The sequence below is a fragment of the Giraffa tippelskirchi genome, chromosome 5 (genome assembly GCF_054371585.1).
Source record: "Giraffa tippelskirchi isolate mGirTip1 chromosome 5, T2T-mGirTip1v1.2.pri, whole genome shotgun sequence".
Classification (NCBI taxonomy): domain Eukaryota; kingdom Metazoa; phylum Chordata; class Mammalia; order Artiodactyla; family Giraffidae; genus Giraffa; species Giraffa tippelskirchi.
This window is the reverse complement of record NC_137279.1, coordinates 21,782,717-21,801,375: the sequence shown is the minus strand read 5'-3', so window position 1 is coordinate 21,801,375 and position 18,659 is coordinate 21,782,717. Positions and strand designations below refer to the sequence as shown.

Below are 18,659 nucleotides of genomic sequence, written 5' to 3'. Positions count from 1 at the left end.
TGTGTCTGACTCTTTGTGACCTCATGGACTGTAGCCCACCAGGCTCCTCTGTTCATGGAATTCTTCAGGCAAGAATACTGGAGTGGGTTGTCATTCCCTTCTCCAGGGGATCTTCCCCACCCAAAGATCGAACTCGGGTCTCCTGCATTGCAGATTCTTTACCATCTGAGCCATACGGAAGCGCACTCCATGCTACAGAGCCGTGTAATAATAGCAAGGCAACCTCCTAGAACATCAAGATGGCACTTAGCAGGCTATCCTATGCTGATGAGTTCACTGGAGATCACATTACAGATTACACTGTGTGACGTGCTTAAGAGTTTGAACTTTATCCTCCAGGCAGAAGGGAATGGAAAGACAAGACCTGATTCGGGCTTTTAGAAAGGTGCTTTCGGAATGTAAAAACCAGATAGGCTGAGATCAAAGTCAGGAAAATCAACCACTACAGAGTCTTCAAGCTAAGAGGGGTTAAGAGTTTGCCTGATGGAAAGAAGCAGGAAAAGACAGGAGACTAATGGAACAGGAGGAATTAACAGACTGGATCACTGCTTGGATGTGGGGATGAAGGGAAGGATAACCCTGAGAGGCCAGTGTGAGGTTTACACCATTCACCCAGAGAGGAAACAAGGAATGGGGAGCAGGTTTGCCAGGGAGTGACGGTTCAGACATGCTGAGTTTGAATTACACGTTGGACCTCCAGGTAGGAATGCCCCATAGACAGGTGCATGGAAATAGATCCTCTGGGGTCATGTACAAGTGATGGTCAAGTGAAGCCACGGGAATGGATGGACTCAGCTGCGAGTGTGCGCTGTGTAAGGGTCGGGGCAATGATGAGAACAGGGACAACACCGTCCTCTAAGGGAACGGCCTCACTGGGCCTCAATTTCCTCTCCTGTTACGTGAGAGGGGTGGGCTTCCGGGCTCTCTTGGGTGACTTTCACCTCTACACCGTCTCATTCCATGCCTTTTTATTTGGCTCAGGCTTTCGCTCACAGACGGCTCTTTCTTCCTCCTTTGTTATTTTTGGAAAAAGGCTGTTTGAAGTTTAAGCTCCTCTGAAGTGGCCCCTTGATCTTTTTGTCATAAGGACACACATACAAAGAGTACAGCTGGGAGACTTTGGAGCAGAAGAAAAGGCAAGTGGAAACAAGGGCCAGTGTCGGTGGCAGGACGTGACCCTTCTCGTCCCTTCAAAGGAGCCACAATAGCGTGTATTTCCCTCCCACTCATCAGCTGTTCAGGGCAGGTGTTCTTGATACAAACCAGCAGAATACACCAGCGCCTTATGTTAAATACTCCTGGCTTCCCTTCACTACTCTCTCTCCTGACACTGGAGGCAGTTCGGCCACTACAGTCTGGCCAAAGGTATTGGTACTAGCAGGATTTGAATTATTAGGACTATTACATATTCATTGTCCATACCCCCTTTTATAATTTTACCCCCTCTTCTTCTTATCAATGCATCGTATTTCCTATTTTTCCACATCCCACCTGCTTAAAGCACATGAGGATGTTCTCTATGGAAAAATACACCCAAATTCCTATTAAACTGAAGATAAAGAGGCAGAAATTCAATTTAATTTTTGTATACTGCCCGTTTCTCATTAGCCTTGACTTCTTAAGCCCTGGGGTTATGGGCCAGTGCTTATTTTCATGGTTGCATTACTAGATTTTATTACATCTGTACTGAGAGGCAAGACAGTCTCATTTTATACTTGGAGAAATAGGTTTAGTGACCTGATGACAACAACTGGCCATGGATCAGTATATTTTCTTTATTATTAGTGAGTCCAGAGCCGTGTATTTTTTGCTGTCTGGGCAGAGCATAAAATATATTGCTGATCACACTCAAATTCAACGCTAGTAATAATCTATCGTCTTCTTTCTGGAACCACTCAGTGTCAGGAGATGGCGACCCTCCAGATTTTCTAAAATTGCTGTAGGAAATCTCTAGGTCCAGAAGCATCACTCTTTTCTCCACACCAAATTAGGTCAAGTACCATTGAGAAAAATGTTTCACTTCAAAGTTAAAGATAAAAACATTGTTTTTAGTTATCAGAAATTAAGAATTATAAGTGTAGTCAGAAATGAATGAAAATGCAACCACTGGGCTTCCCCTGTACAAAACTGTGATGAGGCATTAGGTTTCTAACCCCTGGAATAGAATACTTTCCTCTTGAGACAGTCATTTATACATCAGGAAAGCAACAGACAAGTTCTTTCTCCCTTGTTGTATGTGTGTGTGTGTGTGTGTGTGTTACTCTTCCCCAAATCCTCAGTTGTGAATACAGTCTCCTTAAAGTGGACCACTCTCAGCAATCACCACCTGGGGTCAGGCTATCAAGGTTATAAATGAAACATATAACTGTAAGGGAGTCTTAACTCCACCTGGAGAAAACCCTTGCGGGATGCTCTTCTGCATCCCAGGTACCCAGACAAACGAGGCCCTGGAGGTTCCTAGGGCTAAGTTCTACATCCTCCAAATCCTCTCCACAGCATACTTAGCTTAACTTACTAAGATATTTTTCTTCTTTTGTCTGAGAAAATCCCCCTGTTGCTGTCATTTAAACCTGCTCCTTTCAGCTCTGTCTTCTGCAGAGATGGGAAGCAGTTAGATTGGAGCCTCCTAATAATACTTTCAGAGACGTGACCACTACCTCTGAAGCGCCATATGCCTCTGACCCAGTCACGTGGGGGAGTGAAGGACTCCCAGTTATCCTTCTGAAACCAGCAGGGAACGAATAGTTGCAGGGGTCACAGTTTCCACTCAGGAGGAAAGAAAGGCAAGTGGACCACGTGGACCAAGGACGAGAGAACCAGCTAATTAAGCCCTACCACAACCCCATGGCCTTCACATCTCCCACTAAAGGCAGAGGCTGCTATGCAAAGCTCTTACATATTTTCTGTATCTTCCCAATCACAGAGGTGCCAGAAAACATGTCCCCCCCCCCCCAGATAAAAATTTCCAGAGAGGGTACATCTGAGCTCAAGTCCTGTTTTCATAACTCAAACCTGTTATCCCCGTTCCAATCCATCTTCAGGAGAAGAGAGCTTAGTTAACTTCCCTGCCCTTCAAGACTTTTCCTACCTTTGCTTTGCTTTTCATATCCCTTCCAGCCTAAAGGGATTCTTTATTCTTTCTCTTCTCAAAGTTCAGCCCCTCTCCCTGGGCCCGTAACTTCTCCCTTACTTGCTACCTCTAAAGATTCTGCTCCACTCTCCTGACTCTTTTACTTTCAATCTATCTTTCCAGCATTTCTTCCCCCTTGGTCTACAACAATGCTAAAAGTCCTTCTCACCTCTGTCTCTGCAAAAAAAAAAAAAAACACCTTCTGATCTTAACTCTGACTTTTCTGATTTTTCCCCTTTCATTAACTGCTCAGTCTTTCAAAAATTGAGCCTATGAATTCATTTACTCTACTCATTCTTGCTTGTACTTCTTAACCCATTAACACCCAGTTTCTTCCCCAAAGATATAGGGTGTGAGCGAAAAAGCACTGGCATGAGAGTCTTCTAACTGGGCCAAGAACCACTTGAATTCATGGCCTGGGCATAGCAAGTGATGGCTGAATGAATAATAAACACAAGAAAGGGAGGGGACAACAGAGGGGAAACATAAGGGATGAACTTTATTGAATGACTGGTACTAATCCATGCCAGGCACTGTGTTTGGTGTTACTTATACTTGCCTTCTTTGATCACAGAAAACATTGATTCTTAATTCAGTTCTGCTTTTAATCATCCAAATGATACTGAATAAATCAATGACCTTTTTCTGGAGTCTAGTGTCTTATCTATAAAACATGGTGATGTGACTAAAGGATTTCTCATGCTCCTTGACACCTAAAAGATATGAAAGAAAAGCATCTGGTTGTATATGTTGGAGGAGAGCTTAGAGATGAGATAGTCCTGTGTTTCTAAAGCTCTCTTTCTTCACTTTTAAAAAGAAAATTTGACTTGAAACCTTGGATCATATTTATATTCCTGTTTACCAAACATATTTATTGGGGAATTAATTTATTCTTTTTCTCTTTTTATTCAAAGACATAGATACGTGGGGTCATGTGGCCCAGTGACAAGATCACAGGTTTTGAAAACGGGCAGTATGAATTTGAATCCCACTTTGTCACTCACTAGCCCTATGACCTTGGACAGGCTACTTAACTGATATAAGCCTTGGATTCCTTGCCTGTAAAATGCAGTTAAGGCAGTAAAGGGCACCTGCAAAACCCCTGCCTCCAAGGATTTTTGTGAGAGGTGGTAGAGATAAAAAGTCTGGTTCACAGAATGGTTGGCAGAGAGGAATGGAATATGTGAGTTTCCCTGCTTTTCTCTTTATCTTTTTCTTCAATAGCAAGGGCAAAGTTTCTATCAGGTTCTTAACAAACACTGCAAATATCTTGTAGGCACCCTTTACTCTCTCAGTGGCTTTTAGGTGGGCTGGCGTCTTTCTCAGGAAATGTTCTGATCTACTGGAACTCCTTCACTAAATGATAAAATAACAGAGTTTAACCCAAGTTCGTGGCAATGTCAAAATCAGCAACAAGGTTGCTTCACTCTCCAGGTGGTTCTTATTCAAAGTCCTCAAGATACTGCTCAGGGGGGTTCTCCATGGCTAACTTTGTGTTCCTCAGAAATGGAATATGTTTTCACTCAATAATTATGATCTGACCCAAAGACTTTTCTGTATTATTGAGGTTGTCAGATGTTCTGGTCTTCCATAAGGGCAGAGAAATCCTCCTCTTCCTCCACACGTCTTCTCCTAGTGTTTTTCTTGCCTACTTCTTGTCTTTCTAGTGGTATCTTCTCTACTGTACCCTGGATCATTCAACCAACCCCTTTCTCCACCTTTAGCCTTCTTTTCATGTCAACTCGTTTTAAACATAAATACATATTTCAAGATGGGAAACAGCCATAACCTGAAATACATATATAGTGGAAAAGAATTACTGCAAACATGTTCCTCTTAGAATTTAACTTGCAGATGCTGGAATCCATCTAGATGCTCAGCAGTAGAAAAAGGATGGATAAATGATGGCATGGACATATGAACTAGGATGTGACAGTAAATTACAACTAACCATCATACGTTTCAATGAACATTTAACCTTACATTGTAAGTGATTTGGCACACAATGTTTTCAGACTTTTAAAAATTGTGTAAAAGATGATCTCGGGTTTTAAAAAGCAATTTTGTATGAACAGGAAGTTGGCAAAACATGTAACTAATGTTTATAGTTCATCTCTCGAGAGTGAGGTTATGGGAGATTCTAAATTTCTTCTTTATTATGTTTTGTGTGTTTCCTCTAATTTTACTATGATTGATAAATAGTTTTTAATGAAAAGAAAATAATAGCTTTTATTTTGACACCACAGATTGTTAGGTGTCTTCTCTGGCAACAAATGTGAATACACTGGGTGTTTTGTTTGTAAAACTGCCAAAGCTATTTGCATGGGTGCAGGCTATTATAGCTGGAGAGAACTACAAAATAGCAACTATTCTCAAAATTTTTTCAACAGCAAAACTCTTTCTTCAAAAGAAACCTTTATTGAGATGCTTACTATGTCAACAAAGATAAAAGCAGAGCGGTTCTCATCCCAGCAGGGATAATGGGCCCAGCGTCCCATCTCTGCCATCTCCCCACTCTCCTTAGAACAGCTGGAGCCTGTTAGTGAACTCCCAGGACTCGGTGAGACACCATTTGTCAGGATCCTGATTTAGTACAACCTCTCTGTGCCACAAGTGAAGAATCAGGCACCAGGAGGGGCAGTGACTTGCAGGAAGTCATCAGGGTTCCAGACCAGGGCAAAACAAAAATTGCCAATTTTCATACCCCTGAGCTGGTTGCATGAGAGACCTGCCCAGAAGAGAAAAGCACCTTTCAGTGATGTTCTTGAGATACCAAGATTAGAAATAGGACCTGTGATGCTGACCACGAGGAGTCAGCCATCCTCAGCAGTGCACTCAGCAAGCCATATGCGGAATTCTGCCGCTTCAGCAAGAGCCTAGACATCATTTATTATTTGGAGGTGACCATAGCCTCCTTTTCCACCTTCAGACTCTGTGAATCTCCTCTGATCCCCACCTCCACCCTCAAGCTGCCTAGGCTTACAAGAAATACTGGTAAATCCTTTCCCCTTGTTGCAATGAATCAATGTCCCTGTGGTCTGCAGCCCTCAACTGTGTTTCACACAGAGTCAGCTTTCGGATGGAAGCATAAGACTCCAAATTTTGCCAAAGCTGTTCAGAGATCCAAGGTGCTGGTGGAAGCTAGGGAGTGTTAATCTCCACCTGCAAGGCCAGTTCCTACTCTGGTAATTACATTTTGCTTCAAAAAACTGTCCCTGCTGTTGCTGGGAGATGCGGTCTTCATTTTCACCTCTTCGAGTGAAGTTGGAAGTTAAGGTCTCTCTGAGGGTGGCCTGCTGACCCTGGAGGTGGCTTCGTTTGGGCATGGCTGCATATCAACACTGGCTGCATGGGGCTTTGGGTCCTGGGGATTGCTGAGCTGTTGGCAAAGAGTTTTAGATTAAAGAAGTTATATACCTGTAAGGTATTATTAGCACCTAATCTTTTTCAATCTTCAACTCCAGTCCTAGTGATGAGGAACCAACCTCATGTGCCTCAGAGTTTCAGTTTAGTACAAGCCTAAAGGCTTGGATTTTGAAAATACATCTGAGCCCCTCAGATGTGACAGAATTGAACTGGAAATCTACTCAAGCACCTAAAGAGAATGGAAGGCTTCCTGCTGCTACCCACAGAGATGCCGGCCTGCTTGCTGCTTCTGCCACCGCTGAGAAGCCAAGACAAAGTTCCATTGCCAGAGTTGAATAATATTTACTTCTAGGTGCCCAGCCAAGCTTTCTGGTACTCCCTATCTCACAAGGATGAAACACAGGTAGTTTTCTTGAGCTTGGGAATCAGGTCCATAAGCCAAGGACATAGATAAGCTGGCATAGCTGTGCCACCACCATGAGCCTGAAGAGATACTTCACTGAACGTGGCTAGTGTCACCATCAAAAAATCAAGGAGGCAGGCAGGACATTCACAGGGGAAAAATACATGTATTTTGGAGTTAACAGTAAACCAAAAGGTGATACATTCATCTTTTTAAAAAAATTCTGTTGATATTGCTGTTGTTGTTTAGTCACTAAGTTGTATTCAAATCTTTGTGACCCCATGCACTGTAGCCGGCCAGGCTCCTCTGTTCATGGGCTTTCCCAGGCAAGAAGACTGCAGTGGGTTGCCATTTCCTTCTCCGGAGGATCTTCCTGACCCAGGGATTGAACCTGCTGTCTCCTGTACTGGCAGGCAGATTCTTTACCTTGACCCATCCAGGAAGACACTGTTGATAGTAGTTATTTTTTAAAATTATTTTAAACATTTCTCTTTTAAAATGTAGCATGCTCAGTCTAAGAAATAAACAACTGAGAAGTTTTAAGCAAAACTTCTACGCCTCTATCTTGCAATTCCACTACTGGAGAGTAACTAATAGTAAAACTCAAAATACATTTTTGTACACCCTCCTCTAAACTTGTAAATATATACAAGCACATATGGAGTTTTTCTTCCCTCTTGCCTTTTCCCTTCTCTTCCTTCCTTTTTCAAAAAAACAGTAGTCAAAACATCACAATTCTTCCATTAAGGTTTAGAAAACAGTAATACTCATTGGATATGAGCTGCCCTGCCTGGCCTAGAGTCAGAACTAGCCAAAAAATTATTGCGTGTCTCTTGTCTCTCTTCCCCAACCACACTCCCTTCTCCTTTATGGGAGGGACAATGGGCATCAGATCCATGGGCAGCGAGCAAGAAAGAGAGGATGTTGGTTTTTCTTGGTTTATGTAGCCAACACAGCCAGTCCTTCTGAGCAGTGAAGGTGGCCCAGGAGCCCTTGCCTACTCTCATCACTGTGGAGGCATGGAGGCTCCCAGATCACTGCACTCTGTCTGATGCCAAGAGTCTTCCTGCTCAGTGGGGAGCTCACGCCACCAGGTGGTTCCTGATGGCCCCATGAGTTTCTGAACCGTTTCTGAATGGGACCAGACTCGACCCTTCCAATAACAAAGGCTGCTATGGAGGGCGGTTAAAGCCATTTGTATCAGTTAATGTATTCATCTTTGTTCCATAGCTATGATGGGAAGGAAAGAGAGACGCAGAACGAGGCAGCACAGGGACACTGCACCCTGAAAACATTTGAGGCCAATAAGATCAACAAGTACAAGCTCTTCCCAGTTTCCCGAGTGCACAACGCTAGAACCCTTATCTGATGCCCCCGGGATACACATACCTACCACACCGCCCTCTCTCACACACACTCATAACTCACACAGAGACTCACGAAGAATGAGTTAGATTGATTCTCACTCACCCTATGGCCTCTTCCCTGAACTGCTCCCGTTCAAGCCCTGCTCTCCACTTGCACGTCACACTCTCCCCAGCTCTAGCTGACGTTGTTCCTCAATCTGACAAATCCCATCAAAACTGACCCTTAGAAAAGGGCTTGAAGTCAGACACTGAAATAGAAACTAGAAGTCACTGAAAACAAGTCACTTTTCCCAGGGTGTAAACAGTCAGTAGCTGAACAAAGCTCTGATTTCCTTTAATAAAAATAGGGCATCCTCTCCACTTCTACCACCAAAAGCACTAGTTGCCCACGTATTCGTTTCCCTCTGCTCACATGAGCATAAATGTATACACCTGTGAAACATACCACTCAATCACCAGCACTAGCATCAATGCAATCCAATCAACAACACTCAACACAACACATGACAAAGGTCCCATCAATTTAGAAAGTCATGACCTGTACACAGTTAAACTGATAATCTCTGCAATGCATTTTTACTATAAGCGCCAACCATCACCATATGATAATGTCCTAGATGGAGGACATTCCCTACAATCAGTAACCTACATAATAGCACCTTGTTCATCTACTATATATATATGTCTATATCCACACACACATCTACTATATATATGCATATATCTACACATTTACTATATTTAGTTTCTCTGTCTTCCCTTTTTCAAAACATCACTAACATTTAGCTGAGTTTATGCTATGTGCTAGACACAGACCTTCCTTTACTAACATTAAATTGTTAATCCTCAGAAGAACTCCATGGTGTTGGTATTCTTTTAGACTGTGAGCTTCCTAAAGGACAAAGATTCCTGAGGCAGTCTCATGTTTGCAGTCTCTTGGTAGTGTGTCTAATACATAAACCAGGAGGGCAGCTTGAGAGATAATTAATATCATGATGAAATCTTAAAACTGTAAAAGATTATAAAAGTCATCTAGGTCTTACATCCATCTGATCATAAATTCCATTTAAACGGTCATCTGGCTTGTGCCAACAAAGCTCAAGCAACACTATACCTCTGAATAAAGACCACCCATCCACGGGGAGCTCAGTTGAAATGCTCTCTACTTTGAGTCAAAACATTGCCTTCTCTGAAGCCTCCATCCATCAATCCCTTGTATTCATTAGTCTTTTCCTACATCTACATGAAAGACCTTCAAATATTTGAAGTCTGCTCCACGGGTTTCCAGATCTTTTTCTGATAAAACGGAACTAGTTCATTCAATTGTTCCTCACCCTTTCAACATCTTTTGGGACTCCTTTACTATTCTTTTTACCTGTCTTTGTTTTCAAGAGTGGATGGAAAGAAGACTAAACTCAAATGTTAAAAAGGAGCAGGTGGGTAACATAAATGTATGAGTGTGGCCCTGCTTATAGTAATGAAGGAGTCATAGGGCTGGTAGTGAAAGAAGAGGCCCATCTTACCAAAATGCCTTCAATGAGAAACAGGCTTTGTGAAAGCCAACTGTAATATGTATTTGGCCTAGAGTCACCCACTAACTAGATATTTCCTGAATCACAGCAACCAGAACTGACCTCAAAAGTCTGGGTGTCATTTGACCAGCTCAAAAGAAATGATGTTAATCTCTCAATGGAGTAACTATACTTCTATTAATGCTGCAAACATTACATTAACCTTTTAGGATGTGACATTCTGTTGACTCACATCAAGCTCTCTGTGAAGTAAAGCCTGGAATTATTTTTATAGGGCTGTTATTAGTTGTTTTTCTTGAATGCAGTTTTAAGACTCTATGTTTATTCCTACAAAATTTTACCTTGTCAGATTCATCCCATCTTTCCAATCATCAAGATTCTTTTGAGTACTGACTTTGCCATTTTTGCCATCCAATGCAAATATTCCCCTTGCTAGTTTCAAGCAACCTGTAATTATGATAAGCATGCATTTTTATTGAGATATAATTCACATACCATAAAATCTACCCTTGTATATTGTACCATCAGTGATTTTTAATATATTTGCAAAGTTATACAACCAGCTGCTGCTGCTGCTGCTAAGTCGCTTCAGTCGTGTTCGACTCTGTGCGATCCCATAGACGGCAGCCCACCAGGCTCCCCCGTCCCTGGGATTCTCCAGGCAAGAACTCTGGAGTGGGTTGCCATTTCCTTCTCCAATGCATGAAAGAGAAAAGTCAAAGTGAAGTCGCTCAGTCGTGTCCGACTCTTAGCGACCCCATGGACTGTAGCCTACCAGGCTCCTCCGTCCATGGGATTTTCCAGGCAAGAGTACTGGAGTGGGGTGCCATTGCCTTCTCCTACCAGCACTACTATCTAATTCCAGAAAGTTTTCATCATGCCAAAAAGAAACTTTATTCCCATTAGCAGTCCCCATCCCTAATCCCTCCATCCTCTGGCAACCACCAATTTACTTTCTATGGAGTCTCTATGGAGTTACCTATTATGGGTATCCCATATAAATGCAATCATACATGGTCTTTTGTGTCTGATTTCCTTCACTTATCATAATGTTTTTCAAGATGCATCCATGTTGTAGCACTTATCAATACTTCATTTATATGATCAAATACTAGTATATTGTATGGATATAGCACATTTTGTTTATTCACTCTTCAATTAATGTACACTTGGATTGTTGGCATTTTTGCATGTTATAAATAAGGCTTCTATGAACATTTATGTGCAAATTTTCTCACTGATACATGTTTTCAAATCTCTTGGGTATATACCTAAAAGTGGAACGGCTGGGTCATATGGTAACTCTAAGAATTTTGAAAAAATGCCAAATCATTTCCTGTATCAGCTAAACAATTTTACATTCCCATCAGCAGTGTATGAAGGTTCTGATTTCTCCACATCCTGTCAACACTTATTACTGTGTTTGATTTTAGCTATCCTAGTGGCTATGAAGCGGTATTTCTTTATAGTTTTTATTTGTAGCTCCCTAAAGACGAATGCTGTTGAGCATCTTTTTATGGGTTTATTGATCATTTGTACATTTTCTTTGGAGGATGTCTATTCAAATCTTAGCCCAATTTTTAGTTGGATTACTAGTCTTTTTATTGTTGAGCTATAGTCCTTTATATCTTTTTTGGATACATGATTTTTAAAAGTATTTTGGATACTTGATCAGATACATGATTTGCAAATATTTACTCTTACCCTGTGGGTTGTATTTTCAATTTCCTAATGCTATTCTTTGAAACACAGGAGTTTTGAATTTTGAAGTCCAATTTATCTGATTTTTTTCCTTTGTTGCTTGTGGTTTCAGTGCCATAGTTAAGATGCATTGCCTAATCCAAAATCACAAAGACTTACACCTGTGTTTTCTTCTAAAGGTTTTGTAGTTTTAGCTCTTACATTTATATATTAAATCCACTTTATTTTTTGCACATGGTGTGAGATAAGGGTTCAAATCACTCTTTTGCATGGGATATGCAGTTTAACAGTTGTACTAGCACTATTTCCGCCCCCCTCCATTGGACTGTCCAGGCACCCTTATCAAAAAATTGTCTATAAATATAAGGGTTTATCTCTGTCCTCTTAATTACGTTTCATTTTTATATGTCTATCCTTATGCCAGTAGTGTGCTGTCTTTATTACTGTGGCTTTGTAGGACAAACAGAGAGGAAAGAACCTTGTGGTATTAAAATATAAGCTCCATGAAGACGAAGTAGGAGCTTTGTCTACTTTGGTGAAGAGTACATCTTCAGTATTTAGAGAATTATCTGACATATGGTAAAGCTCAGAATAAATATCCTTTGACAGTGAAAAAATGATTGAATAAAAATATGATTAGAATCCACTATCAAATTTCAACCACATATGAATCTACTTCTTGGGCCAGCATTCTGCTTTCTCCTTCCATCAAGTCTGGGAAGCTTGTGTGGAAGACCTTGCCAAATATTTTGCTGAAGTCTAAAGGACATTTATTTTAATGCTCAGTGTCAGAATACCCTATGTGACATCTATCAACTTAGAGTTACCAAAAGAACAATGACTTAGACCATTCCTAGCACAGGCAGGACATCACTGGCTGATTTAAGCAGGAAATTCTTTCTTACCTATTTCTTTAAAACCATTATTACCAACTTAGAAGAAGTGCAAAATCCTGTGACAACCACACTCACATCATTTTGATATTTAAGAACCCATCTGGTAAGCCGATACTCTGAGATGTCACATTTGCCCCTTTTGGAAGGGCAAGCCCAGGAAGCAACAGTGAAAAATAAGCAAATAACGACCCTCAATATTGGCTCTGTCAGAGCTCTCCCCATTTCTGAATGGGATCTAAATGACTGAAAGATTGGGTAGTGGGTAGATTTTGTCAAAAACAAAAAAGAAGAAGTACCAACAAAGAAAAGGAGACATTTCAAATTTTCCCCATAGACAAACAACTAAGTTTTAATTTTAAAGGTCAATTTTTTCCTTAATTGTATGTGACAGTGGACTTTTCCGCTGTGTATCTATATATAGGACTGTTAGGTCTCCAAGTTTAATTGAAGGTTTACATTTGGGGGTTTATGTTTTGCATGCAGATCTGCATACAAATACTGATACTGACATCAGCTCCCAAAAGAGCCTGACTTATAGAAATATCCTTGCCTGAAATCTCATGAACTTTCAGGCAACTTCCATAATTCTGTCATTACAGCCTTATGTACTTATGCTGCCTCCTTACTAAAAAAGAAATCTTCAAAATTTTCATTTGAGATCGCTATACAAATTACCTCATTTAATCTTCTCAATTGAAATAGATATTTTCTTCTGTTGCAAAGATGAGAACAGCAAGGCTGAGAGAAGTTAGGAAAATTATCAGTTCATAATCAGAGGCACCAAGTCTCTAACCCAGGTCGGTCTGACACCAAACTGTACATCCTACCTCTCAAAAGAATATAATGCATTATAAATGCACATTGGGTGGTTTCAAACAAAGAGTGGCTGCCTGAGCACATGACGGTCTCCTGAGTAAAATCCAATTGCCTCTCTTTCTCTAAATCCTTGCCTTGGACTTTGTCAATTCAAATGCCCATAATCTCAAGCCCACTACCTTTTCATCTTTCTCACATTCTCAACATGTATTTTCATTCTCAATGTTTGCTTTGGGGGGGGGCAAAAAACACTTTGTGTGACATCCATCTTTTTTTTTTTCTTAATAAATTTATTTATTTTAGTTGGGGGCTAATTACTTTACAATATTGTAGTGGTTTTTGCCATACATTGACATGAATCAGCCATGGGTTTACATGTGTTCCCCATCCTGAACCCCCCTCCCACCTCCCTCCCCATCCCATCCCTCTGGGTCATCCCATTGCCCCAGCCCTGAGCATTTGTCTCATGCATTGAACATGGAATGGTGTTCTGTTTCACATAGGATAATATACATGTTTCAAAGCTATTGTCCCAGAACGTCCCACCCTCACCTTCTCCCTCAGAGTCCATAAGACTGTTCTATGCATCTGTGTCTCTTATTCTGTCTCGCATACAGGGTTATCGTTACCATCTTTCAAATTCCATATATATGCATTAGTATACTGTATTGGTGTTTTTCTTTCTGGCTTACTTCACTCTGTATAATGGGCTCCAGTTTCATCCATCTCAATAGAACCGATTCAAATGTATTTTTTTAATGGCTGAGTAATATTCCATTGTGTATATGTACCACAGCTTCCTTATCCATTCGTCTGCTGATGGACATCTAGGTTGCTTCCATGTCCTGGCTATTGTAAACAGTGCTGCGATGAACATTGGGGTACATGCGTCTCTTTCAATTCTGGTTTCCTCGGTGTGTATGCCCAGCAGTGGGATTGCTGGGTCATATGGCAGTTCTATTCCCAGTTTTTTAAGGAGACATCTATCTTTTTAACAAGTTTTTGAGTGTACAGTACAGTGTTGTTAACTATATACACAGCTCTGTTATATAACAGAGCTCTAAAACTTTTCCATCTTGGATTCCTGAAACTCTATACCCATGGAAAACCAACTTCCCATGTCTTCCTCCCTCTGGTCTCCAGTATCCACCATTCTACTTTCTGTATCTATGCGTTTTACTACTTTGAATACCTAATGTAACTGGAATTATGTACTATTTGTCCTTCTGTGATGCTTACTTTCATTTATTCATAACAAAAATTGATTGTCCCATATCTTGGATATTATTAATAATGGGCAATGAACATGGAAATGCAAATCTCTCTGTGAGATCCTGTCTTTAGTTCTTTTGAATAAGTAGCCAGAAGTGGGATTGCTAGATTATTTTATATAGTTCAGTTCAGTTTAGTCGCTCAGTCGTGTCTCTTTCCAGCCCCATCAATTGCAGCACGCCAGGCCTCTCTGTCCATCACCAACTCCCAGAGTCTACTCAAACCCATGTCCATCGAGTCAGTGATGCCATCCAGCCATCCCATCCTCTGTCGTCCCCTTCTCTTCCTGCCCCCAATCCTACCCAGCATCAGGGTCTTTTCCAATGAGTCAACTCTTCGCATGAGGTGGCCAAAGTATTGGAATTTCAGCTTCAACATCAGTCCTTCCAATGAACACCCAGGATTGATCTCCTTTAGGATGGATGGATTGGATCTCCTTGCAGTCCAAGGGACTCTCAAGAGTCTTCTCCAACACCACAGTTCAAAAGCATCAATTCTGCGGCGCTCAGCTTTCTTCACCATCCAACTCTCACATCCATACATGACCACTGGAAAAACCATAGCCTTGACTAGACGGACTTTTGTTGGCAAAGTAATGTCTCTGCTTTTAAATATGCTGTCTAGGTTGGCCATAACCTTCCTTCCAAGGAGTAAGCGTCTTTTAATTTCATGGCTGCAATCACCATCAGCAGTGATTTTGGAGCCCCCAAAAATAAAGTCTGACACTGTTTCCACTGTTTCCCCATCTATTTCCCATGAAGTGATGGGACCAGATGCCATGATCTTAGTTTTCTGAACGTTGAGCTTTAAGCCAACTTTTTCACTCTCCTCTTTCACTTTCATCAAGAGGCTCTTTAGTTCTTCTTCACTTTCTGCCATAAGGATGGTGTCATCTGCATATCTGAGGTTATTGATATTTCTCCTGGCAATCTTGATTCCAGCTTGTGTTTTATATAGTAGGTCTACTTTTAATGTTTTGAGGAATCTTCATAACCTTTTCCATAGTGGCTGAACCATTTTACATTCCTCCAAACAGTCTATGATGGTTCAAATTTCTCCACAGCCTTATCAACACACATTTTTTTTTTTATGATAGCCATCTCAATAGGTATGAAGTGATAGCTCATGATCTGCACTTCTCTGGTGATTACTTATGTTGAGCATCTTTCATAAACCTGTTGACCATTTGTGTGTCTTGGAGAAACATCTATTCAAGTCCTTGTATGCTGTGCTAAGTCGCTTTAGTCATGTCCAACTTTCTGGGACCCCATGGACTGTAGCCTGCCAGGCTCCTCTGTCCATGGGATTCTCCAGGCAACAATACTGGAGTGGGTTGCCATGCCCCCCTCCAGGAGATCTGCCCAACACAGGGTTCGAACCCACGTCTCTTATGTCTCCTACATTGGCAGGAGGGTTCTTTACCAATAGTGCCATCAAGTCCTTAGCCCATTTTTAAATGAAGTTATTTGGTTTTATCATTGCATTGTTGGAGTTCCTTAATAGTTTGGACATTAACCTATCATACTCACAGTTTGCAAATATTTTCCCATTCCACAGGTTTCCTTTTTATTCCGTTTATTCCGCTTTTCAGTTTGATGTATTCCCACTTGTCTATTTTTGCTTTTGCTGTCTATGTTTTTGATGTCATAGCCAAGAAATGATTGCCAACATCAACCTTATGAAGATTTTCCTTTCTGTTTTCTTCAAGAAGTTTTATAGTTTCAGGTTTTATGCTTAAGCATTTAATCCATTTTGAGGTGATTTTTGTGTATGCTGTAACATAAGGGTCCAACTTTATTCTTAAGCAGGTAGATATTCAGGTTTCCCAATGCCATTTATTAAAGAAACTTTTCTTTCCCCATTGTGTAGTCTTGGCAATACTGTTAAAGATCATTTAACCACATGTACTTGGGTCTACACTCTTTATTCTGTTCTATTGGTCTATATGTTTCCTATTATGCCAATACCATACTATTTTGATCAGCACAGCTTTATGTTTTGAAGTCAAAATGGAAACACATCCCCTGTGCATGGATTAAAAGACTTACTATTGTTAAAATATCCACATTATTTAAAGTTATCTAAAGATTCAATCCAATTAATGCCTATTAAAAACTCCAATGGCAAATTTTTCAGAAATAGGAAAAATATCCTAAAATTCATATAGAATGAGGACCCTGATAGCCAAAACAATCTTGAGAAATAAGAACAAAACTCAATGAGTGATTTTTTTTTTTTTTACTCTCTTTGCTTCTTGTGAATCAACCCCTTAAAAAGAAAATGGCAGGAATTTTTGCAAGTCTATGACACACTCTCTTTGAATACCAGCTTTGAGAAAGAACTTTGATGTCATTCAGATGCATGAATCCCAGATAACTCAAGACTGCTTGTCCATCTCAAGTCTAATATAGCTAACTTCTAGAAATAAACCCAATTTAGAACAACTCATAGTGGTGAGAAGGCAATGGCACCCCACTCCAGTACTCTTGCCTGGAAACTCCCATGGACGGAGGAGCCTGGTAGGCTGCAGTCCATGGGGTCGCGAAGAGTCGGACATGACTGAGTGACTTCACTTTCACTTTTCACTTTCATGCATTGGAGAAGGAAATGGCAACCCACTCCAATGTTCTTGCCTGGAGAATCCCAGGGACGGCGGAGCCTGGTGGGCTGCCGTCTATGGGGTCGCACAGAGTCGGACACGACTGAAGCGACTTAGCAGCAGCAGCAGCAGCATAGTGGTGATGGTTTAGTCACTAAGCCGTGTCTGACTCTTGCGACCCCATAGTCTGTAGTCTGCCAGGTTCTTCTGTCCATGGGATTTCCCAGGCAAGAATACTGGGTTGCCATTTCCTTCTCCAGGAAATCTTCCTAACTGAGGGATCGAACTCCTGCCTCCTGCCTTGCAGGCAGATTCTTTCACTGCTGAACCACTAGGAAGCCCCAGAACAACTCATACAGAGATCTTAATGGTTTCCTCATTCTTTCTCAGCCTTGACAAAACTGCCATCATTTTGTTCATCACTATCATTTCTCCAATCATCACCACCACTAGGAAAAAGTTGTGGTATTTTCAAAGAAAATTTCCATTATTGCTTTTTTCCCAACTGCCCAATACCTTCACCTTATTTCATGGAGAAATTTCTCCCTACAGGTTCAGCCTTAACCAAGTGCAGCCCTCACCAACACAGTCTTTAGGGTTTGAACCTGGTTTAAGTCCCAAACTCATCTATCAGCTGTATGTCTCTACACAACTCATTTAATAAATCGTATGTCTCTACACAACTCATTTAATAAATCTAATCCTCAATTTCCTCACCTAAAAGTAGCTGTAATAAAGATACCTATATCAAAGGTTTATCATAAAAGTGAAACAAATAATACAGTGCCTGCCTGGCACAGAGAAGCTCGCATTAATAATAGCCACAGCTATTCTTATTTGTGGCTTCCCCAGTGGCTCTGACAGTAAAGACTCTGCCTGCAATGCGATACACCCCGATTCCATCCTTGGGTCGAGATGATCCTATGGAGAAGGAAATGGCAACCCACTCCAGTATTCTTGCCTGGAAGATCTCACGGACAGAGGAGCCTGGCGGGCTACAACCCGTGGGGTCCCAAAGACTTGGACACGACTGAGCAACTAACACATTATTATTATTATCATTATTTTGTTGTTATTTTTTTTTAAAAAAGCCCCTAAATTCTCTGGCTTCCAGGAAGCATCAGAGAAACCCAGTACCATTTCAGAACACGTTGTAAAGCAAGACCTAGATGCACACACCGCAGGGAACACCTCTGGTTGCTCCGTGTAGCATGCAGGCCTCCAGGAGACTATGGGGACCGCACTAGGGGCGAGGCCCGCCCCACTCGTACCTGTGGTGTTGTCCGTTTTAAGGCGCTTGTCTTCCACTGCTTGGCCAGTAGTGCAGAACCGACACAAGAAGCCTGAGTGCACCCGGCGCCACCCACGAGGCCACGTGGTGGCCGCCACGCCAGGAGTTTCGGCACACTCCCGCAGCAGGTGGGCTGCAACCCGCCCGCCCCCTGCCCCGGGAAACACCCGCCAGCCTGGGCTTGGGAGTAGCGTCTGGATCGGGGGCTGCCCTCACCCTGACTTCCCCTTTGGTCTGAGGAGGCCCTGGGCAGGCTCACCCCTGGCAGCAACGCCTAGCAGAGTCC

General features: G+C 41.6%; 1 protein-coding gene across 3 annotated transcripts in view; it reads right to left on the bottom strand.

The window, feature by feature from the left end:
• ASTN1 (astrotactin 1) overlaps nt 1–18,659 on the bottom strand; it is a 345,878-nt gene that overhangs the window by 247,809 nt on the left and 79,410 nt on the right. The window lies entirely within an intron of this gene.